Source organism: Bufo gargarizans, chromosome 5, assembly GCF_014858855.1.
Source record: "Bufo gargarizans isolate SCDJY-AF-19 chromosome 5, ASM1485885v1, whole genome shotgun sequence".
Lineage (NCBI taxonomy): Eukaryota > Metazoa > Chordata > Amphibia > Anura > Bufonidae > Bufo > Bufo gargarizans.
This window is the reverse complement of record NC_058084.1, coordinates 298598938-298624267: the sequence shown is the minus strand read 5'-3', so window position 1 is coordinate 298624267 and position 25330 is coordinate 298598938.

Below are 25330 nucleotides of genomic sequence, written 5' to 3'. Positions count from 1 at the left end.
GTGGAGGTAGTGGTTGCATCCATACAATTGTGGCGTGAGCCATCCCTTCAGACTTAGCCTGATGAGTTCATCATGTGGTAGATTGCCACGATTTTAATAAATACAAGAATAAACTAAAATGGCTGTTTTTCAAATAACAGAATATAAGTTTTTGCCCAAAATGGGTGTTTGTTTAATAACTGAATATGACAGCAGTATATAACCGTTGAATTTCACACGTGCTGATGCAGCAAGGGCTGTAAAATTGTGTATTTTGCCCCAAAAGGGTGCTTTATTAATAGAAGAATATAAATACAGAATTTAAAGTGTGTATCTCACATGGACTGATCCAGACTAGGCCGCAATGAATGTTTTTTGCCCAAAATGGTTGTTTTTCAAATAACTGAATAGAACCACAGTATCTAAAGGCTGTATCTCACACGTCCTGATACAGACTAGGCCTCAATTAAAGTTTTTTGCCCAAAATGGTTGTTTTTCAAATATCTCAATAAAAGCACAGTATCTAAAGTGTGTATCTCACAATGACATATGCAGCAAAGGCTGCAAAATTGAATTCTTTGCCCAAAATGGGTGTTTGTTTAATAACTGAATATGACAGCAGTATACAACACTTGAATTTCACACTTCCTGATGCAGCAAGGGCTGTAAAATTTTATAATTTGCCCAAAAAGGGTGTTTTTTTTAATAGAAGAATATAACCACAGTATTTAAAGTGTGTATCCCACACGCACTGATCTAGACTAGGCCGCAATTTACAAACCGGATTCCAAAAAAGTTGGGACACTAAACAAATTGTGAATAAAAACTGAATGCAATGATGTGGAGATGGCAAATGTCAATATTTTATTTGTAATAGAACGTAGATGACAGATCAAACGTTTAATCCAAATGTTTAATTCAAATTTTCACGGTGTCAACAAATCCCCAAAAAGTTGGGACAAGTAGCAATAAGAGGCTGAAAAAAGTAAATTTGAGCATAACGAAGCGCTGGAAGACCAATTAACACTCATTAGGTCAATTGGCAACATGATTGGGTATAAAAAGAGCTTCTCAGAGTGGCAGTGTCTCTCAGAAGCCAAGATGGGTAGAGGATCACCAATTCCCACAATGTTGCGCAGAAAGATAGTGGAGTAATATCAGAAAGGTGTTACCCAGCAAAAAATTGCAAAGACTTTGCATCTATCATCATCAACTGTGCATAACATCATCCGAAGATTTAGAGAATCTGGAACAATCTCTGTGCGTAAGGGTCAAGGCCGTAAAACCATACTGGATGCCCGTGATCTCCGGGCCCTTAAACGACACTGCACCACAAACAGGAATGCTACTGTAAAGGAAATCACAGAATGGGCTCAGGAATACTTCCAGAAACCATTGTCAGTGAACACAATCCAGCGTGCCATCCGCCGTTGCCAGCTGAAACTTTACAGTGCAAAGAAGAAGCCATTTTTAAGCAAGATCCACAAGCTCAGGCGTTTTCACTGGGCCAGGGATCATTTAAAATGGAGTGTGGCAAAATGGAAGACTGTTCTGTGGTCAGACGAGTCACGATTCAAAGTTCTTTTTGGAAATCTGGGACGCCATGTCATCTGGACCAAAGAGGACAAGGACAACCCAAGTTGTTATCAACGCTCAGTTCAGAAGCCTGCATCTCTGATGGTATGGGGTTGCATGAGTGCGTGTGGCATGGGCAGCTTGCATGTCTGGAAAGGCACCATCAATGCAGAAAAATATATTCAGGTTCTAGAACAACATATGCTCCCATCCAGACGTCATCTCTTTCAGGGAAGACCCTGCATTTTTCAACAAGATAATGCCAGACCACATTCTGCATCAATCACAACATCATGGCTGCGTAGGAGAAGGATCCAGGTACTGAAATGGCCAGTCTGCAGTCTAGATCTTTCACCTATAGAGAACATTTGGCGCATCATAAAGAGGAAGGTGCAACAAAGAAGGCCCAAGACGATTGAACAGTTAGAGGCCTGTATTAGACAAGAATGGGAGAGCATTCCTATTCCTAAACTTGAGAAACTGGTCTGCTCGGTCCCTAGACGTCTGTTGAGTGTTGTAAGAAGAAGGGGAGATGCCACACAGTGGTGAAAGTGGCCTTGTCCCAACTTTTTGGGGATTTGTTGACACCATGAAATTCTGATTCAACATATTTTTCCCTTAAAATGGTACATTTTCTCAGTTTAAACTTTTCTTCCGTGATTTATGTTCTATTCTGAATAAAATATTAGAAGTTGGCACCTCCACATCATTGCATTCAGTTTTTATTCATGATTTATAGTGTCCCAACTTTTTTGGAATCCGGTTTGTAAGTTTTTGGCCCAAAATTGTAGTTTTTGAAATAACTGAATAGAATGACAGTATGTAAAGGATGTATCTCTCACATACAGACTAGACCGCAATTAAAGTTTTTTGCCCAAAATGGCTGTTTTTCACATAACAGAATATAACCACAGTATCTAAAGTGTGTATCTAACACATACTGATCCAGAATAGGCCGCAATTTATGTGTTTTGCCCAAAATGTCTGTTTTTCAAATAACAGAATATAACCACAGTATCTAAAGTGTGTATCTCACACGCATTGATCCAGACTAGGCCGCAATTAAAGTTTTTTGCCCAAAATGGTTATTTTTCAAATACTGAATAGAACCACAGTATCTAAAGGGTGTAGCTTACACGTACTGATCCAGACTAGGCCGGAATTTAAATTTTTTACACATAATGGCTGGTTTGCAAATAACTGAATAGAACGACAGTATGTAAAGGGTGTATCTCACACATACAGATGCAGACTAGACCGCAATTAAAGTTTTTTGCCCAAAATGGCTGTTTTTCACATAACAGAATATAACCACAGTATCTAAAGTGTGTATCTCACACGGACTGATCCAGACTAGGCCACAATTAAAGTTTTTTGCCCAAAATGGTTATTTTTCAAATAACTGAATAGAACCACAGTATCTAAAGGGTGTACCTTACACGTACTGATCCAGACTGGGCCGGAATGTAAATTTTTTACACATAATGGCTGGTTTGCAAATAACTGAATAGAACAACAGTATGTAAAGGGTGTATCTCACACGTACAGATGCAGACTAGGCTGCAATTAAAGTTTTCTGCCCAAAATGGCTGTTTTTCAAATAATAGAATCTAACCACAGTATCTAAAGTGTGTATCTCACACGGACTGATGCAGACTAGGCAGCAATTAAAGATTGTTGCCCAAAATGGTTGTTTTTCAAATAACTAAATAGAACCACAGTATCTAAAGTGTGTATCTCACAATGACATATGCAGCAAAGGCTGTAAAATTATGTTTTTGGCCCATAATGGGTGTTTGTTTATTAACAGAATATGACAGCAGTATATAACCCTTGAATTTCACACGTGCTGATGCAGCAAGGGCTGTAAAATTGTGTATTTGCACCAAAAAGGGTGTTTTATTAATAGGAGAATATAACCAGAGTATCTAAAGGGTGTATCTCACACGGACTGATCCAGACTAGTCCGCAATTTAAGTATTTTGCCCAAAATGGCAGTTTTTTCAAATAACAGAATATAACCACACTATCTAAAGGGTGTATCTCACACGTCCTGATCCGGACTAGGCCGGAATTTTTTTTTTTTTGCACAAAATGGCTGTTTTACAAATAACTGAATAGAGCCACAGCAGTATATAACCCTTGAATTTCACACGTGCTGATGCTGCAAGGGCTGTAAAATTTTGTATTTTGCCAAAAAAGGGTGTTTTTAAAAACCCAGAAAATTATGGCTTTATTTCTAGCTTATATTGCACACTGATCCTGCAAAGGCACCAGATGTTGGATATTGCCAAAAAATTGTGTTTTTTCAAAGCCAGAAAATTATTAACAATCACAGATGCATCAAGGGCTACAATATTAAGTATTTTACAAACAAATAAACGATGTTTACAAATACATTTTTATTGGACGGTACATATATTGCACAGACATACCATTATTTTTTCATTTTTGAGTATGGGTAGCCGAACCAAGGTGTAAGATTTTGGTGGGGTCTATTGTTCCCTTTTTTCTTTGTTGCCTGCATTTTCTCACAATTGTAGTTTTGGTCCGAACAGGCAAGCTATGTACGAGCATACATTCCATCTATAAATTAATGTTATCTTTTTAACAGTATTTTAAAAGGGCGCGGTATGGCAAAGGTCGCAGTATGGCAAAAATTAGACAAATGTTCAAAGTCTTACTGTAATTTTGGATTGATCAACATTTTTTTCACAAAGCCACATTTGTTTCTTACCAACATCCTCAAGGAGATCGTCATGTTAATATGTCACTTAGTGTGAATTAGGATCCTCCCATGTATACATATTTAGTATGTGATATAATATTGAGTTGCACTGACTTCATAATACAGTAGTTCAGGATGCTTATTGCATGTACTGGCACTCCACCACAGGTTTTTTTTTTTTTTTATAGCTGAAACCCATTCTGCTATTTTTTTTTTTCTTTTTGCTAGCAGATAAAACCTTTTTGCTTATAGTTTTGACAACATGTCACACATAGGGATGAGCGAACTCGAACTGTATAGTTCGGGTTCGTACCGAATTTTGGGGTGTCCGTGACACGGACCCGAACCCGGACATTTTCGTAAAAGTCCGGGTTCGGGTTCGGTGTTCGTCGCTTTCTTTGCGCTTTTGTGACGCTTTCTTGGCGCTTTTTGAAAGGCTGCAAAGCAGCCAATCAACAAGCGTCATACTACTTGCCCCAAGAGGCCATCACAGCCATGCCTACTATTGGCATGGCTGTGATTGGCCAGAGCACCATGTGACCCAGCCTCTATTTAAGCTGGAGTCACATAGCGCCGCCCGTCACTCTGCTCTGATTAGCGTAGGGAGAGGTTGCGGCTGCGACAGTAGGGCGAGATTAGGCAGATTAACTCCTCCAAAGGACTTGATTAACTGATCGATCTGCAGCTGTGGATCATTGAGCTGCTGATCCTCAATTGCTCACTGTTTTTAGGCTGCCCAGACCGTTTGTCAGTCACATTTTTCTGGGGTGATCGGCGGCCATTTTGTGTCTTGTGGTGCGCCAGCACAAGCTGCGACCAAGTGCATTTAACCCTCAATAGTCTGTTTATTTTTTGGCCATATACTACATCAGGGGCAAGCTGCGCCTGTCACCAAGTGCATTTAACCCTCAATGGTGCGTTTGTTTTTTGGCTAAAGCCTACATCAGGATGAAGCTGTCACACCAAGTGCATTTAACCAGCAATAGTCTGTTTATTTTTTGGCCATATACTACATCAGGGGCAAGCTGCGCCTGTCACCAAGTGCATTTAACCCTCAATGGTGCGTTTGTTTTTTGGCTAAAGCCTACATCAGGATGAAGCTGTCACACCAAGTGCATTTAACCAGCAATAGTCTGTTTATTTTTTGGCCATATACTACATCAGGGGCAAGCTGCGTCCGTCACCAAGTGCATTTAACCCTCAGTAGTGTGGTTGGTCAAGCTATCACACCAAGTGCATTTAACCAGCAATAGTCTGTTCATTTTTTGGCCATATACTAAATCAGGGGCAAGCTGCGCCCGTCACCAAGTGCATTTAACCAGCAATAGTCTGTTCATTTTTTGGCCATATACTACATCAGGGGCAAGCTGCGCCCGTCACCAAGTGCATTTAACCCTCAGTAGTGTGGTTGGTCAAGCTGTGACACCAAGTGCATTTAACCAGCAATAGTCTGTTCATTTTTTGGCCATATACTACATCAGGGGCAAGCTGCGCCCATCACCAAGTGCATTTAACCAGCAATAGTGTGGTTATTTTTTGGCCATATCCCAGTCTAATTCTGTCACTAAATCCATACCGGTCACCCAGCGCCTAAATACTAGGCCTCAAATTTATATCCCGCTAAATCTCTCGTTACCGCTGTCCTGTTGTGGCTGGGAAAGTTATTTAGTGTCCGTCAAAGCACATTTTTTGTTCTGGGTTGAAATACAATTCCCAATTTAGCAATTTAAAAATTTAGTGGTTTCTGCTGTATCAGAGCTATTTGAAATCTATCCCTAAAAGGGTATATAATATTCAAGGTGCACATAGGGTCATTCAGAATAACTTCACACACCCGCTACTGTGCATTTCCAAGTCTAATTCTGTCACTAAACCCATACCTGTCACCCAGCGCCTAAATACTAGGCCTCAAATTCATATCCAGCTAAATCTGTCGTTAGTGCTGTAGCTGGGCGAGTTATTTAGTGTCCGTTCAAGCACATTTCTTGTTCTGGGTTGAAATACAATTCCCAATTTAGCAATTTCATAAATTAGTGGTTTCTGCTATATCAGAGCTATTTGAAATCTATCCCTAAAAGGGTAGATCATATTGAAGGTGCACATAGGGACATTCAGAATAACTTCACACACCCGCTACTGTGCATTTCCAAGTCTAATTCTGTCACTAAACCCATACCTGTCACCCAGCGCCTAAATACTAGGCCTCAAATTTATATCCAGCTAAATCTGTCCTTAGTGCTGTAGCTGGGCGAGTTATTTAGTGTCCGTTCAAGCACATTTCTTGTTCTGGGTTGAAATACAATTCCCAATTTAGCAATTTCATAATTTAGTGGTTTCTGCTATATCAGAGCTATTTGAAATCTATCCCTAAAAGGGTAGATCATATTGAAGGTGCACATAGGGACATTCAGAATAACTTCACACACCCGCTACTGTGCATTTCCAAGTCTAATTCTGTCACTAAACCCATACCTGTCACCCAGCGCCTAAATACTAGGCCTCAAATTTATATCCAGCTAAATCTGTCCTTAGTGCTGTAGCTGGGCGAGTTATTTAGTGTCCGTTCAAGCACATTTCTTGTTCTGGGTTGAAATACAATTCCCAATTTAGCAATTTCATAATTTAGTGGTTTCTGCTATATCAGAGCTATTTGAAATCTATCCCTAAAAGGGTATATAATATTCAAGGTGCACATTGGGTCATTCAGAATAACTTCACACACACCCGCTACTGTGTATTTCCAAGTCTAATTCTGTCACTAAACCCATACCTGTCACCCAGCGCCTAAATACTAGGCCTCAAATTCATATCCAGCTAAATCTGTCGTTAGTGCTGTAGCTGGGCGAGTTATTTAGTGTCCGTTCAAGCACATTTCTTGTTCTGGGTTGAAATACAATTCCCAATTTAGCAATTTCATAATTTAGTGGTTTCTGCTATATCAGAGCTATTTGAAATCTATCCCTAAAAGGGTAGATCATATTGAAGGTGCACATAGGGACATTCAGAATAACTTCACACACCCGCTACTGTGCATTTCCAAGTCTAATTCTGTCACTAAACCCATACCTGTCACCCAGCGCCTAAATACTAGGCCTCAAATTTATATCCAGCTAAATCTGTCCTTAGTGCTGTAGCTGGGCGAGTTATTTAGTGTCCGTTCAAGCACATTTCTTGTTCTGGGTTGAAATACAATTCCCAATTTAGCAATTTCATAATTTAGTGGTTTCTGCTATATCAGAGCTATTTGAAATCTATCCCTAAAAGGGTAGATCATATTGAAGGTGCACATAGGGACATTCAGAATAACTTCACACACCCGCTACTGTGCATTTCCAAGTCTAATTCTGTCACTAAACCCATACCTGTCACCCAGCGCCTAAATACTAGGCCTCAAATTTATATCCAGCTAAATCTGTCCTTAGTGCTGTAGCTGGGCGAGTTATTTAGTGTCCGTTCAAGCACATTTCTTGTTCTGGGTTGAAATACAATTCCCAATTTAGCAATTTCATAATTTAGTGGTTTCTGCTATATCAGAGCTATTTGAAATCTATCCCTAAAAGGGTATATAATATTCAAGGTGCACATTGGGTCATTCAGAATAACTTCACACACACCCGCTACTGTGTATTTCCAAGTCTAATTCTGTCACTAAACCCATACCTGTCACCCAGCGCCTAAATACTAGGCCTCAAATTCATATCCAGCTAAATCTGTCGTTAGTGCTGTAGCTGGGCGAGTTATTTAGTGTCCGTTCAAGCACATTTCTTGTTCTGGGTTGAAATACAATTCCCAATTTAGCAATTTCATAATTTAGTGGTTTCTGCTATATCAGAGCTATTTGAAATCTATCCCTAAAAGGGTAGATCATATTGAAGGTGCACATAGGGACATTCAGAATAACTTCACACACCCGCTACTGTGCATTTCCAAGTCTAATTCTGTCACTAAACCCATACCTGTCACCCAGCGCCTAAATACTAGGCCTCAAATTTATATCCAGCTAAATCTGTCCTTAGTGCTGTAGCTGGGCGAGTTATTTAGTGTCCGTTCAAGCACATTTCTTGTTCTGGGTTGAAATACAATTCCCAATTGAGCAATTTCATAATTTAGTGGTTTCTGCTATATCAGAGCTATTTGAAATCTATCCCTAAAAGGGTATATAATATTCAAGGTGCACATTGGGTCATTCAGAATAACTTCACACACACCCGCTACTGTGTATTTCCAAGTCTAATTCTGTCACTAAACCCATACCTGTCACCCAGCGCCTAAATACTAGGCCTCAAATTTATATCCTGCTAAATCTCTCGTTAACGCTGTCCTGTTGTGGCTGGGAAAGTTATTTAGTGTCCGTCAAAGCACATTTTTTGTTCTGGGTTGAAATACAATTCCCAATTTAGCAATTTCATAATTTAGTGGTTTCTGCTATATCAGAGCTATTTGAAATCTATCCCTAAAAGGGTATATAATATTCAAGGTGCACATTGGGTCATTCAGAATAACTTCACACACACACGCTTCTGTGCATTTCCAAGTCTAATTCTGTCACTAAATCCATACCGGTCACCCAGCGCCTAAATACTAGGCCTCAAATTTATATCCCGCTGAATTTGAATACAATACATTGGGTCAAATAATATATTTGTTGTTGTGGTGAACCATAACAATGAGAAAAACATCTAGTAAGGGACGCGGATGTGGACATGGTCGTGGTGGTGTTAGTGGACCCTCTGGTGCTGGGAGAGGACGTGGCCGTTCTGCCACATCCACACGTCCTAGTGTACCAACTACCTCAGGTCCCAGTAGCCGCCAGAATTTACAGCGATATATGGTGGGGCCCAATGCCGTTCTAAGGATGGTAAGGCCTGAGCAGGTACAGGCATTAGTCAATTGGGTGGCCGACAGTGGATCCAGCACGTTCACATTATCTCCCACCCAGTCTTCTGCAGAAAGCGCACAGATGGCGCCTGAAAACCAACCCCATCAGTCTGTCACATCACCCCCATGCATACCAGGGAAACTGTCTCAGCCTCAAGTTATGCAGCAGTCTCTTATGCTGTTTGAAGACTCCGCTGGCAGGGTTTCCCAAGGGCATCCACCTAGCCCTTCCCCAGCGGTGAAAGACATAGAATGCACTGACGCACAACCACTTATGTTTCCTGATGATGAGGACATGGGAATACCACCTCAGCATGTCTCTGATGATGACGAAACACAGGTGCCAACTGCTGCGTCTTTCTGCAGTGTGCAGACTGAACAGGAGGTCAGGGATCAAGACTGGGTGGAAGACGATGCAGGGGACGATGAGGTCCTAGACCCCACATGGAATGAAGGTCGTGCCACTGACTTTCACAGTTCGGAGGAAGAGGCAGTGGTGAGACCGAGCCAACAGCGTAGCAAAAGAGGGAGCAGTGGGCAAAAGCAGAACACCCGCCGCCAAGAGACTCCGCCTGCTACTGACCGCCGCCATCTGGGACCGAGCACCCCAAAGGCAGCTTCAAGGAGTTCCCTGGCATGGCACTTCTTCAAACAATGTGCTGACGACAAGACCCGAGTGGTTTGCACGCTGTGCCATCAGAGCCTGAAGCGAGGCATTAACGTTCTGAACCTGAGCACAACCTGCATGACCAGGCACCTGCATGCAAAGCATGAACTGCAGTGGAGTAAACACCTTAAAACCAAGGAAGTCACTCAGGCTCCCCCTGCTACCTCTTCTGCTGCTGCCGCCTCGGCCTATTCTGCTGCTGCCGCCTCGGCCTCTTCCTCCGCCTCTGGAGGAACGTTGGCACCTGCCGCCCAGCAAACAGGGGATGTACCACCAACACCACCACCACCACCTCCGTCACCAAGCGTCTCAACCATGTCACACGCCAGCGTTCAGCTCTCCATCTCACAAACATTTGATAGAAAGCGTAAATTCCCACCTAGCCACCCTCGATCCCTGGCCCTGAATGCCAGCATTTCTAAACTACTGGCCTATGAAATGCTGTCATTTAGGCTGGTGGACACAGACAGCTTCAAACAGCTCATGTCGCTTGCTGTCCCACAGTATGTTGTTCCCAGCCGGCACTACTTCTCCAAGAGAGCCGTGCCTTCCCTGCACAACCAAGTATCCGATAAAATCAAGTGTGCACTGCGCAACGCCATCTGTAGCAAGGTCCACCTAACCACAGATACGTGGACCAGTAAGCACGGCCAGGGACGCTATATCTCCCTAACTGCACACTGGGTAAATGTAGTGGCAGCTGGGCCCCAGGCGGAGAGCTGTTTGGCGCACGTCCTTCCGCCGCCAAGGATCGCAGGGCAACATTCTTTGCCTCCTGTTGCCACCTCCTCCTTCTCGGCTTCCTCCTCCTCTTCTTCCACCTGCTCATCCAGTCAGCCACACACCTTCACCACCAACTTCAGCACAGCCCGGGGTAAACGTCAGCAGGCCATTCTGAAACTCATATGTTTGGGGGACAGGCCCCACACCGCACAGGAGTTGTGGCGGGGTATTGAACAACAGACCGACGAGTGGTTGCTGCCGGTGAGCCTCAAGCCCGGCCTGGTGGTGTGTGATAATGGGCGAAATCTCGTTGCAGCTCTGGGACTAGCCAATTTGACGCACATCCCTTGCTTGGCGCATGTGCTGAATTTGGTGGTGCAGAAGTTCATTCACAACTACCCCGACATGTCAGAGCTGCTGCATAAAGTGCGGGCCGTCTGTTCGCGCTTCCGGCGTTCACATCCTGCTGCTGCTCGCCTGTCTGCGCTACAGCGTAACTTCGGCCTTCCCGCTCACCGCCTCATATGCGACGTGCCCACCAGGTGGAACTCCACCTTGCACATGCTGGACAGACTGTGCGAGCAGCAGCAGGCCATAGTGGAGTTTCAGCTGCAGCACGCACGGGTCAGTCGCACTACAGAACAGCACCACTTCACCACCAATGACTGGGCCTCCATGCGAGACCTGTGTGCCCTGTTGCGCTGTTTCGAGTACTCCACCAACATGGCCAGTGGCGATGACACCGTTATCAGCGTTACAATACCACTTCTATGTCTCCTTGAGAAAACACTTAGGGCGATGATGGAAGAGGAGGTGGCCCAGGAGGAGGAGGAGGAGGAGGAAGAGGGGTCATTTTTAGCACTTTCAGGCCAGTCTCTTCGAAGTGACTCAGAGGGAGGTTTTTGGCAACAGCAGAGGCCAGGTACAAATGTGGCCAGCCAGGGCCCACTACTGGAGGACGAGGAGGACGAGGATGAGGAGGAGGTGGAGGAGGATGAGGATGAAGCATGGTCACAGCGGGGTGGCACCCAACGCAGCTCGGGTCCATCACTGGTGCGTGGCTGGGGGGAAAGGCAGGACGATGACGATACGCCTCCCACAGAGGACAGCTTGTCCTTACCCCTGGGCAGCCTGGCACACATGAGCGACTACATGCTGCAGTGCCTGCGCAACGACAGCAGAGTTGCCCACATTTTAACCTGTGCGGACTACTGGGTTGCCACCCTGCTGGATCCACGCTACAAAGACAATGTGCCCACCTTACTTCCTGCACTGGAGCGTGATAGGAAGATGCGCGAGTACAAGCGCACGTTGGTAGACGCGCTACTGAGAGCATTCCCAAATGTCACAGGGGAACAAGTGGAAGCCCAAGGCCAAGGCAGAGGAGGAGCAAGAGGTCGCCAAGGCAGCTGTGTCACGGCCAGCTCCTCTGAGGGCAGGGTTAGCATGGCAGAGATGTGGAAAACTTTTGTCAACACGCCACAGCTAACTGCACCACCACCTGATACGCAACGTGTTAGCAGGAGGCAACATTTCACTAACATGGTGGAACAGTACGTGTGCACACCCCTCCTACTGACTGATGGTTCGGCCCCATTCAACTTCTGGGTCTCTAAATTGTCCACGTGGCCAGAGCTAGCCTTTTATGCCTTGGAGGTGCTGGCCTGCCCGGCAGCCAGCGTTTTGTCTGAACGTGTATTCAGCACGGCAGGGGGCGTCATTACAGACAAACGCAGCCGCCTGTCTACAGCCAATGTGGACAAGCTGACGTTCATAAAAATGAACCAGGCATGGATCCCACAGGACCTGTCCGTCCCTTGTCCAGATTAGACATTAACTACCTCCCCATAACCATATATTATTGGACTCCAGGGCACTTCCTCATTCAATCCTATTTTTATTTTCATTTTACCATTATATTGCGAGGCTACCCAAAGTTGAATGAACCTCTCCTCTGCCTGTGTGCTAGGCCTAAATATATGCCAATGGACTGTTGCAGTGGTGGCTGACATGAAGCCTGATTCTCTGCTATGACATGCAGACTAATTCTCTGCTGACATGAAGCCAGATTGTCTGTTACGGGACCTCTCTCCTCTGCCTGGGTGCTGGGCCTAAATTTATGACAATGGACTGTTGCAGTGGTGGCTGACGTGAAGCCTGATTCTCTGCTATGACATGCAGACTGATTCTCTGCTGACATGAAGCCAGATTGTCTGTTACGGGACCTCTCTGCTCTGCCTGTGTGCTAGGCCTAAATATATGCCAATGGACTGTTGCAGTGGTGGGTGACGTGAAGCCTCATTCTCTGCTATGACATGCAGACTGATTCTCTGCTGACATGAAGCCAGATTGTCTGTTACGGGACCTCTCTCCTCTGCCTGTGTGCTAGGCCTAAATATATGCCAATGGACTGTTGCAGTGGTGGCTGACGTGAAGCCTCATTCTCTGCTATGACATGCAGACTGATTCTCTGCTGACATGAAGCCAGATCGTCTGTTACGGGACCTCTCTGCTCTGCCTGTGTGCTAGGCCTAAATATATGCCAATGGACTGTTGCAGTGGTGGGTGACGTGAAGCCTCATTCTCTGCTATGACATGCAGACTGATTCTCTGCTGACATGAAGCCAGATTGTCTGTTACGGGACCTCTCTCCTCTGCCTGTGTGCTAGGCCTAAATATATGCCAATGGACTGTTGCAGTGGTGGCTGACGTGAAGCCTCATTCTCTGCTATGACATGCAGACTAATTCTCTGCTGACATGAAGACAGATTCTCTGTTACGGGACCTCCCTCCTCTGCCTGGGTGCTGGGCCTAAATATATGCCAATGGACTGTTGCAGTGGTGGCTGACGTGAAGCCTCATTCTCTGCTATGACATGCAGATTAATTCTCTGCTGACATGAAGACAGATTCTCTGTTACGGGACCTCCCTCCTCTGCCTGGGTGCTGGGCCTAAATATATGCCAATGGACTGTTGCAGTGGTGGCTGACGTGAAGCCTCATTCTCTGCTATGACATGCAGACTGATTCTCTGCTGACATGAAGACAGATTCTCTGTTACGGGACCTCTCTCCTCTGCCTGTGTGTGTGCTGGGCCTAAATATATGCCAATGGACTGTTGCAGTGGTGGCTGACGTGAAGCCTCATTCTCTGCTATGACATGCAGACTGATTCTCTGCTGACATGAAGCCAGATTCTCTGTTACGGGACCTCTCTCCTCTGCCTGTGTGTGTGCTGGGCCTAAATATATGCCAATGGACTGTTGCAGTGGTGGCTGACGTGAAGCCTCATTCTCTGCTATAACATGCAGACTGATTCTCTGCTGACATGAAGCCAGATTCTCTGTTACGGGACCTCTCTCCTCTGCCTGTGTGTGTGCTGGGCCTAAATATATGCCAATGGACTGTTGCAGTGGTGGCTGACGTGAAGCCTCATTCTCTGCTATGACATGCAGACTAATTCTCTGCTGACATGAAGACAGATTCTCTGTTACGGGACCTCTCTCCTCTGCCTGTGTGTGTGCTGGGCCTAAATATATGCCCAATGGACTGTTGCAGTGGTGGCTGACGTGAAGCCTCATTCTCTGCTATGACATGCAGACTGATTCTCTGCTGACATGAAGCCAGATTCTCTGTTACGGGACCTCTCTCCTCTGCCTGTGTGTGTGCTGGGCCTAAATATATGCCAATGGACTGTTGCAGTGGTGGCTGACGTGAAGCCTCATTCTCTGCTATGACATGCAGACTGATTCTCTGCTGACATGAAGCCAGATTCTCTGTTACGGGACCTCTCTCCTCTGCCTGTGTGTGTGCTGGGCCTAAATATATGACAATGGACTGTTGCAGTGGTGGCTGACGTGAAGCCTCATTCTCTGCTATGACATGCAGACTAATTCTCTGCTGACATGAAGACAGATTCTCTGTTACGGGACCTCCCTCCTCTGCCTGGGTGCTGGGCCTAAATATATGCCAATGGACTGTTGCAGTGGTGGCTGACGTGAAGCCTCATTCTCTGCTATGACATGCAGACTAATTCTCTGCTGACATGAAGACAGATTCTCTGTTACGGGACCTCTCTCCTCTGCCTGGGTGCCGGGGCCTAAATATCTGAGAATGGACTGTTCCAGTGGTGGGTGACGGGAAGCCAGATTCTCTGCTATGGAACCTCTCTCCAATTGATTTTGGTTAATTTTTATTTATTTAATTTTTATTTTAATTCATTTCCCTATCCACATTTGTTTGCAGGGGATTTACCTACATGTTGCTGCCTTTTGCAGCCCTCTAGCTCTTTCCTGGGCTGTTTTACAGCCTTTTTAGTGCCGAAAAGTTCGGGTCCCCATTGACTTCAATGGGGTTCGGGTTCGGGACGAAGTTCGGATCGGGTTCGGATCCCGAACCCGAACATTTCCGGGATGTTCGGCCGAACTTCTCGAACCCGAACATCCAGGTGTTCGCTCAACTCTAGTCACACATCAAATTTGTGCTCAATAGTGGGATATTGGTCTTTGAGCATTTTTCTAAGAAAAACATGTCGGTCTGTACAAGATATCCCAACTGTCAGATAGTTGGGCAGAAGAAAACCAAATGTATTATTAAAACCAATTTTCTCAAGCCCAACTAAGAAAACTCTAGAACCTATTTTTTTAATACCAAAAGTCAAAATCTTGTTGCTAATGAGACCTAAAAAGGTATAAACACAATATTTGGCATTATTCCTTGGAGAGTCGCACTGACCATCACCAGCAACACACAGCTGTCCCAGAGTTTAAAGTAGTTCCCGATAGTGCACTCTACATACATTACAAAAAGATGCAAGAACCAATTATTTTTTGGACAATTTTCTAAATGGCCAACCACAACTGTTTTTATATTGACATTTGATTAGCATAACTAATCTGTTTACCCCTTAAGAAAACACTCCGTACATGTAGGGCACGGTGATCGGGCGGGTGCAGGAGATGCGCCTGCCCGATCCGCAGCAGGGGTCCAGCAGTCACTGATAGCTGGACCCCTGCTGCATGCTATGGCATTAACCCTTGATGTGCCGCGGTCAGCACTGACCACGGCACGTGCAATGTCCATGCAGGGAGGAAGCAGCCATCAGGTCCCCACACTGCTATGACGTGGACCCGATGGCAGGGAAGCTGTAAATATATTACATTCAGTAATACACTTAAAGCCAATGCTTTACAATACAGAAGAATTGTAAAGCATTGTAAATGGGATCAGACCCCAAAAAGTTGAAATCCCAGAGTGGGACAAGAAATAAAGTGAAAAAAAAGTTAGAAAAAAACATCCTTTTCCCAAAATAAAGTAATTTTAAAAAAAATAGGGGGAAAAAAGTATACATAATAGGTTTTGCCGCATCCATATCAACCAGCTACAGTTGCAAGAAAAAGTATGTGAACCCTTTGGAATGATATGGATTTCTGCACAAATTGGTAATAAAATGTGATATGATATTTATCTAAGTCACAACAATAGACAATCACAGTCTGCTCAAACTAATAACACACAAATAATTAAATGTTACCATGTATTTATTGAACACACCATGTAAACATTCACAGTGCAGGTGGAAAAAGTATGTGAACCCTTGGATTCTATAACTGGTTGAACCTCCTTTGGCAGCAATAACTTCAACCAAACGTTTCCTGTAGTTGCAGATCAGATGTGCACAATGGTCAGGAGTAATTCTTGACCATTCCTCTTTCTTTACAGAACTGTTTCAGTTCAGCAATATTCTTGGCATGTCTGGTGTGAATCGTTTTCTTGAGGTCATGCCACAGCATCTCAATCGGGTTAATGTCAGGACTCTGACTGGGCCACTCCAGAAGGTGTATTTTCTTCTGTTTAAGCCATTCTGTTGTTGATTTGCTTCTATGCTTTGGGTCGTTGTCCTGTTGCAACACCCATCTTCTGTTGAGCTTCAGCTGGTGGACAGATGGCCTTAAGTTCTCCTGCAAAATGTCTTGATAAACTTGGGAATTCATTTTTCCTTCGATAATAGCAATCCATCCAGGCCCTGACGCAGCAAAGCAGCCCCAAACCAAGATGCCCCCACCACCATACTTCACAGTTGGGATGAGGTTTTGACGTTGGTGTGCTGTGCCTCTTTTTCTACACACATAGTGTTGTGTGTTTCTTCCAAATAACTCAACTTTGGTTTTATCTGTCCACAGAATATTTTGTCAGTACTGCTGTGGAACATCCAGGTGCTCTTGTGCAAACTGTAAACATGCAGCAATGATTTTTTTTGGACAGTAGTGGCTTCCTCTGTGGTATCCTCCCATGAAATATATTCTTTTTTAGTGTTTTACGTATCGTAGATTTGCTAACAGGGATGTTAGCATATGCCAGAGACTTTTGTAAGTCTTTAGACAACATTCTATGATTCTTCTTCACCTCATTGAGCAGTCTGCGCTGTGCTCTTGCAGTCATCTTTACAGGACAGACACTCCTAGGGAGAGTAGCAGCAGTGCTGAACTTTTTCCATTTATAGACAATTTGTCTTACCATGGACTGATAAACAGCAAGGCTTTTGGAGATACTTTTATAAACCTTTCCAGCTTTATGCAAGTCTGGGGGGTCGACGAAGGTACACTGACACGCGCGTTGGGGTTGGCACCATCCTGGAGGAGACACAGTATGGGTAATTGTCCTATGTTCCTTCTTTCTATTTATGAATTTTTTGCATATGCACTTTAATGAATGATCACGTTGGACGAATAAGGACCTGTATCCACTGTATGTTTCCTCCAGTGATGTTTTTATCTCCTGCACCAATTTCTTTTAATCATGTCTGTAATAAATTGTGAGTTTTGTAATAAAGGATTTAATTTAGTAAAACCGGTCTGGCATTTTCTATGTAGGTTGTGTGTCAATAAAAACATAGTAATATTTAATTCACATACTTTTTTCTGCAACTGTATAAAAAAATATCACGTGACCTAACCCCTCAGATGAACACCGTCAAAAAAATAAAATAAAAACTGCGCTAGAAAAAACATTTTTTGTCACCTTATTTCACTAAAAGTGCAACACCAAGCGATCAAAAAGGTGTATGCCCCCCAAAATGGTACCAATCTAACCGTCAATCAATCTGTCACAGGTAACCACCCTTAAAACTTAACTTTTAATATCTATCTAAAATATCTACAAATCCTTTAACACAAACCACATAACAGTAAAATAAGAAAACAAGATGGAAGATATCATTAGGTTGATACTTAGATTTGGGGCTAGGAATGGCAGAGATTGGGCCTAATATATAGCTATGGGCTCTCTCCCTATAGCTGACCTTCTTGCTATTTATGCCCTGCCTACAAACGGAATGGCTGCCCCGATAGGCCCGATCCCGTACCTCCTGAATGCCCTTGGATGGCCCTGAGTCGGGATGTCCCTGGTAGCTATTGTATGCTAACCTATTAGTTAATTGTTATTGTAATAGCTAACAACTATTAGCCATCTATATCAGAATCAGAACAATAGGTTAAGATGTATTGTCTCTTATTTACCAAAGAGTCATCCCAGGTCAGTAAAATAACTAATGCAGGGGCAGAGGCATTTGTCCATAATACATTATCAATGATATTGTTTCTGGGTCAGTTTACCTTTAAAGTGGTGTTTTCTGTCAGTGTGCGGCGTCCGATGGCCTCCCGGCGTCTGCAACATTACAGAGCCATAACATAAAAAAACTATGGCTCTCAGACTATGGAGACACTGAAACATGATTTTTTTTTGTTTAAAAAATGATATTATTGTGTAAAACTTAAATAAATCAAAAAAAGTAGACATATTAGGTATTTCCACGTCCATAACAACCTGCTCTATAAAAATATCACATGACCTAACCCCTCAGTTGAACACCGTAAAAAAAACAACGGTGTCAAAAGCCATTTTTTCACCTTACATAACAAAAGTGTAATAGCAAGTGATCAAAAAGGCATATACACCCCAAAATAGTGCTAATCAAACCGTCATCTCATCCCCCAAAAATGATATCCTACCTAAGACAATCACCCAAAACATAAAAAAAACTATGGATCTCAGAATATGGAGACACTAAAACATTATTATTTTTCTTTCAAACATGATATTATTGTGTAAAACTTAAATAAATAAATAAATAAAGGAGACATATTAGGTATTGTCACTTCTGTAACGACCGGCTCTATAAAAATATCATATGACCTAACCCCTCAGGTGAATACCGTCAACAAATTTAAATAAAAACTATGCTAAAAAAAACTTTTTTTTTTGTCACCTTACATCACTAAAAGTGCAACACCAAGCGATCAAAAAGGCGTATGCCCCCAAATAGTACCAATCTAACCATCACCTCATCCTGCAAAAAATTAACCCCAACCTAAGACAATCGCCCCCAAAAAATAAAAAAAATATGGCTCTCAGAATATGGAGACACTAAAACATCGATTGTTTGGTTTCAAAAATGCTGTTTTGTTTAAAACTTAAGTAAATAAAAAAAATGCATATTAGGTATTGCCACGTCCGTAAGAACCTGCTGTATAAAAATATCACATGACCTTACCTCTCAGGTGAACACCATAAAAAAAAAACGGTGTCAAAAAAGCTATTATTTTGTCACCTTACATCACTAAAAGTGTAATAGCAAGCAATCAAAAAGTCATATACTCTCCAAAATAGTTCCAATCAAACCGGCATCTCATACCGCAAAAATACTACCCCACCTAAGACAATCGCCCAAAAAATAAAAAAGCTATGGCTCTTCTCAGACTATGGAGACAGTAAAATGATTTTTTGTTTGTTTAAAAAATTATATTATTATGTAAAACTTGTGTAAATAAAAAAAGTTGGCATATTAGGTATCTCCACGTCCGTAACCTGCTGTATTAAAATATCATATGACCTAACCCCTCAGGTGAACAACGAAAAAATTAAAATAAAAGTATGTCACAAAAGCAATTTTTGGTTACCTTACATCACAAAAAGTGTAATACCAAGCGATCTTAAAGTCATATTCACCCTAAAATAGTACCACTCAAACTCATCTCATACAGAAAAAAATTTGCCCCTACATAAAAGAGTCGCCCCAAAAATAAAAATAAATGATGCCTTTCAGAATGTGGAGACACCAAAAAATATTCTTTTTTCAAAAATGCTTTATTATGTAAAACTGAAACAAACAACCAAAAACATTTTTTATATTTGGTATTGTCGCGTCCGTAACAACCTGTTCTATATAAATAGCACATGCTCTAACCTTTCAGATGAACGTTGTAAATAACAAAAAAATAAAAACGGTTCCAAAACAGCAATTTTTTTTGTTACCTTGACTCACAGAAAGTGTAATACAGAGCAACCAAAACTCATATGTAAACTAAAATAGTAACAACAAAACAGCCACCTTATCCCGTAGTTTCTAAAATGGGGTCACTTTTTTGGAGTTTCTACTCTAGGGGTACATACAGGGGGGGCTTCAAAAAATGGATTAAAATATAAAATTTGCCAAAAAAGTGAAATTTTCTTTAATTCTTGTGGAACACCTAAAGGGTTAACAAAGTTTGTAATGTCAGTTTTTAATATGTTTCTAAAATGGGGTCATTTGTGGGTGGTTTATATTATGTCACAAAGTGGCTTCAGACCTGAACTGGTCCTTAAAAAGTGGGTTTTGGAAATTTTAAAAAAAATTAAAGATTTGTTTTTAAACTTCTAAGCCTTCTAACGTCCCCAAAAAATAAAATGCCATTCACAAAATGATCCAAACATGAAGTAGTTATATGGAGAATTTAAAGTAATAACTATTTTGAGGTATTACTGTATATTATAAAAGCAGAGAAATAGAAATTTGAAAATGTACAAATTTTTGGTTTCTTGATCGTCCTTGGCAGCACATAATGAAAGGGTTAAGTCCCCTAGGTACAACCTGGATAGAGACACATTAGCAAGCAGTAGACTTGATTAATTGGCAATTAGCAGGCTATATAGGATAACACATGACACCAGAGCCTTGTATTTATTTATTTTTTCTCTAGGTATCAGAAGAGACACTTTAAACATCCTGCTACCCGATCCCTGCCAGGTTGTATACAGGCTCCCTGTCCCTCAATCTGAAGGTGGAACGAGCTCTGTGTAATAACTTACAGTGCCTCATTCCAAAGCCGATGTATATTCCGGCTTGGTGTCTTATTATGTGCACGTGCGGCTGGGGGGAGCTAAGGCCGTGCACGTGACACCCGACGAGAGCGTCCCGGAAGTTAGGCTTTTAAGCTCACTCCGGCGTGATGCCTATGCGCTCAGCCAGAACGTCTCACCCACTGCTTACTGCGGTAAGTATGGTGACTCTTGGGATCCGGGGGGTTCGACTCTTGAAAGTAAGGTATTGTTTGCAGGCTGCAGGATGTCTTGGTTATGTTCCTCCTCTAGTTTATGAGTAGAGGACTTTTTTATCCCGTATGTTTGCCTCTGCTACAACCAAGAACCATGTGTTTGGCTGTGTTGTAATGCACAGCCATCTAGGCCACTAAGTGTGCCTGTGTTTTCTGCTATTAAGCTGTTGACTCTTTGAGTTAGGAGTGGTCCCTGCATCTATGATTACTCTGCAGGATAAACATCCCTATATGTTGCTTTTATCCTTGCATATTCAGGGATCTGGCTGTATAAATCCTAATTGGCTTTTTTTGTATGTTTAACTATAGATGTCTGCCTCACATGAGGAATCCAGCGAAAGGAAAAGGAAAACTAGGCATCGTTTATGTCAGAAATGTGAACAGCCTCTTCCTGACGAAATACACACTAATGTCTGCACTGATGGCCTGTCACCTACTACCTCTATCCAGTCTGTGAACTTTCTTATGTGGTTTAAGGAGCAACTTACTTCAGTATTTGATGAAGTCAGGTCTATAAATAAAAAAACCTAGACATACAAACAAGTCTCCACCTCCTCAGATAATTTCTTCCTCCTCTGAAGACGAGTATCTGCCTGAAGGAGAAATCTATTCTGACAAGTCTTTTAATGATCCTGATGAATTTTTTATATTTCATAAAGAAAAAATACATGAATTAATTAAAGCAGTAAAACATACATTAGAGTCTGATAAAGACACCTCAGGAAAATCCAAATCAGATAAACTTTTTTATTTTCCCAAAACTAAGGCTGGGTTCACACCTGAGCGTTTGAACGCGCTGTAAAAGGCTCAACACATGAAAACCAATGCTTCCCTATGGCCCTGGTTCACACTTGAGCGTTTTACAGCGCTGAAAAACGCCCTATGCTCAAAAAAGTTCTTGAGCTTCTTTGGGGTGTTTTGTCGCGCGTTTGCGGCCATAGGATTGCATAGGAATGCGCAAATATGTTATTTTGCGCGTTTGTGACCTGAAAAACGCGCGTCTGAACGCGCGTTTGGCACATAGCAACAGTCATAAAAGGCCACACCCTAGTGATCGGCAAGTGTCTAGCCTGACCAAGATGGAGGAAGCAGGCTGTGATAGTGAGACACTGATCAGGCTTGTGCAGGCAAAACGCTGCCTATATGACATCCAAGATGCCAAGTACAAGAACAGGAGAAGCAGGCAGCAGGCATGGGAGGATATTGGAGCAAGCATCTGGCCACAGTGGAAGACATTATCAAAAACTGTGAAAGAAGGCAAAGGTATTTACATGTGTGTTCTGAGTGTAAAAAAACCAAACTCCTTGTGTGCACTGGTGTAAAATCTCTATGTAATAGTCCAGCCCAGCTCTACCTGCGGCCCTCCAGCTGTTGTCCAACTACAACTTCCAATATGCTGTGCTGTTTTTTACTTGCTGTAGCCTGTTCAAGCATGCATGGAGTTGGAGTTTTGCTACAGCTGGAGGGCCGCAGCTTCACCATCCCTGTTCTAGTATATGGTCAGTCAATGGTTCCCCATTACCCACATTATTGCACAATGTAGTCGACCAGTATGCTCAATTTGCACTTGTTCCAATCTGGCAATGTATTTTAAATTCAAATGTTGGCCTACATTAGTGGTGCGGATTTGTGTTATAAAGTTGATATGGATATTGTCTATGTTGAAACATTATTGTGCTTGTGGGCTATTGCAGCACTGGCACATTATAGGTGATTGTATGTTTATATAGTACCAGTATTGGGCACATAAATGGGATCCGTAATTCCGCCCACATTGTTTTCCCTTGTTAATGGACGAGTATTGGGCACACAAATGGGATTCGTAATTCCGCCCACATTGTTTTCCCTTATTAAAGGACGAGTATTGGTGGGCACTATTGGGGCTTCTACAAGGGACACGATATAGGTGAAAAAACAGCATTGCACAAATTCACTCTTCAAATCTTTTAATTCACCCATTACAATAAACAAAGAAAATGGAATATTACAAGTTAAAGAAACAATTTTTGCAGCTGCAAAAGACTAAATAATATAAATGTATATGGCTTGCATTTGCCAAGGTAACTCCCCCTGTGGTGACATAAAATAAGCCGCAAATTGGTCCCGAATGGCGGCACCATGTGTGGTCCCACGCAGGGCTGGTGCAAGGATTTTTGCCACCCTAGGCAAGAGGTAATTTTGCCGCCCCTTGACTCCGCCCATTGACCCCGCCCTCTTTTTCGGCCACCTATCGCCACCACATACAGTGCCATTATGTAATTTGCCCCCACTAAGTAATACTGCCCCCACATACAGTGCCCTCCATTATGTAATTTGCCCCCACATACAGTAATATTGCCCCCACATACAGTGCCCTCCATTATGTAATTTGCCCCCCCAGTGCCCCCACATACAGTAATATTGCCCCCACATACAGTAATATTGCCCCCACATACAGTAATACTGCAACTGCCCCCACATACAGTAATACTGTCCCCACATACAGTAATACTGCCCCCACATACAGTAATACTGTCCCCCACATACAGTAATACTGTCCCCCACACACAGTAATACTGTCCCCACATACAGTAACAGTCCAAAGAAAGAAGATGGAGGCAGCATGACCGGTAAAACATCCCTTTATTAGGGGAACCGCCAAGTGAACAGCGTGCAGGGGTTGTGACGTTTCGGCTGCTTCACAGCCTTTATCAAACACAAAATGCCATTAACAAGTGCCTGTTTAAATATCTTAAAACACACCCACTCATAAGAGAGTGGCCAATGATAGTGTGACTAAGGTGCTGAGGTCATCACAGATGCGTCCTCAGGTGCTCCTACTACATGTGTCAAACAATCATACATATTAGATCCTTATCGCCCACATACCTGACAGGCACACATGTGCCTCGGCGTTCACAAGCGCCAGGCGCGCATGACAGGAAAGAGAGGGTCACGTCACTGCCTGTTTCCTTAGGATCAGCTGCTCGCAATGCGGCTCCGCCCACCCGATCTCACGTCATCCTATCTCCCCCGTCGTGCGCGCCGTTGTCAGGGACGCCTCCGGGCTGGTCCGCCCCTACCCCACCAGACGGGTGCGATAACTCCACTCCACCGCATCCGCAGTATTCACGATCCAAACCTAGATCGGATTAGGCTGCAATGCTGTTCTGCATTCCCTTCACAGCTTAAGGCAACGATGGGGGACGTCCACAAAGGAGGCGGTGTCATCACGTCATCAGCCGAAACCCGGCCCTGATGACATCACAGTCCCGCCTCTCCAGTGTCCGATCCACCCCGCATTGCCGAAGCTGCAACCTCGGTCTAGCCCCATCCTTTGCTGCGGTGCGTGAAGGGAGAAATCCACACTCATCAAGGGGTCACGGATTGGACCCAAGCCTTAGTTCTATGGCATGCCGTACTCCATGTGGGCTAGGAAAAAGTGAGAAACGTGCCTTAATAAAAAACAAACTACAGTTAAAAACATTACACAGAGAACCAGTTCAAAGGTCACTCAGGCTCATTACACATTCGTTATCGGAAAATCTATGTTCATCCCATAAGGTTGGAGGGCTCTCATTTCAAAAATCCACCTAAGTTCTTTCTTCTGTAGAATCCGATCCTTGTCCCCCCCACGTCTCAGAGGGCCAACCGAATCAATGATTCTGAATCGGAGTTGGTTGACCGAGTGCCCACGCTCCAGGAAATGTTTTGCCACCGGCTTGTCAATCTGGGCCCTACGGATGTTACTCTTGTGGGAATTGATGCGTTCCCTGGCTTCCATAGTGGTCTCCCCAATGTAGATGAGGCCACATGGGCACGTGATCATGTATATCACGTCCCGTGACCTGCATGTGAAAAAGTTTTTGATCTTATAAGGCTTGCCGCTATAGGGATGGGCAAAGGTATCACCCTTCAGCATATTGCCACAGTTACAACACCCAAGGCAGGGAAAACATCCCAACTTCCTTGGTGCCAGATACCTTTGCCCATCCCCATGCGGCTCCCCAACCTCGGTCTTCACCAATCTGTCACGCAGGTTGGTCCCTCTCTTGTATGCCATCATGGGGAAACCCACAAATTCCTCTACCATGGGCAAACCTTTTTGTAAAATGTGCCATTCTTTGCGTATAATACGCGCTATATCACCACTTTTGGATCCATATGTCGAGACAAACGGAATCCGTTTAGAATCCCTCTCCTTCTTCTTTCCCTGGAACGTGGACTCCCGGTCAACCTCCCCCACTTTTTGTGAGATCTTCTCTACCAACCGTCGTGGGTACCCCCTCTCAAGGAATTTCTTCCCCATCTCCTCCACCCTTATCCCAAATTGCTCTTCCCCCGATACCACCCGTCTCACCCTCAACATCTGACTCCACGGTAACGACTCAACCATCCGTCGTGGATGACTGCTCCTAAAATCTAACAAATTA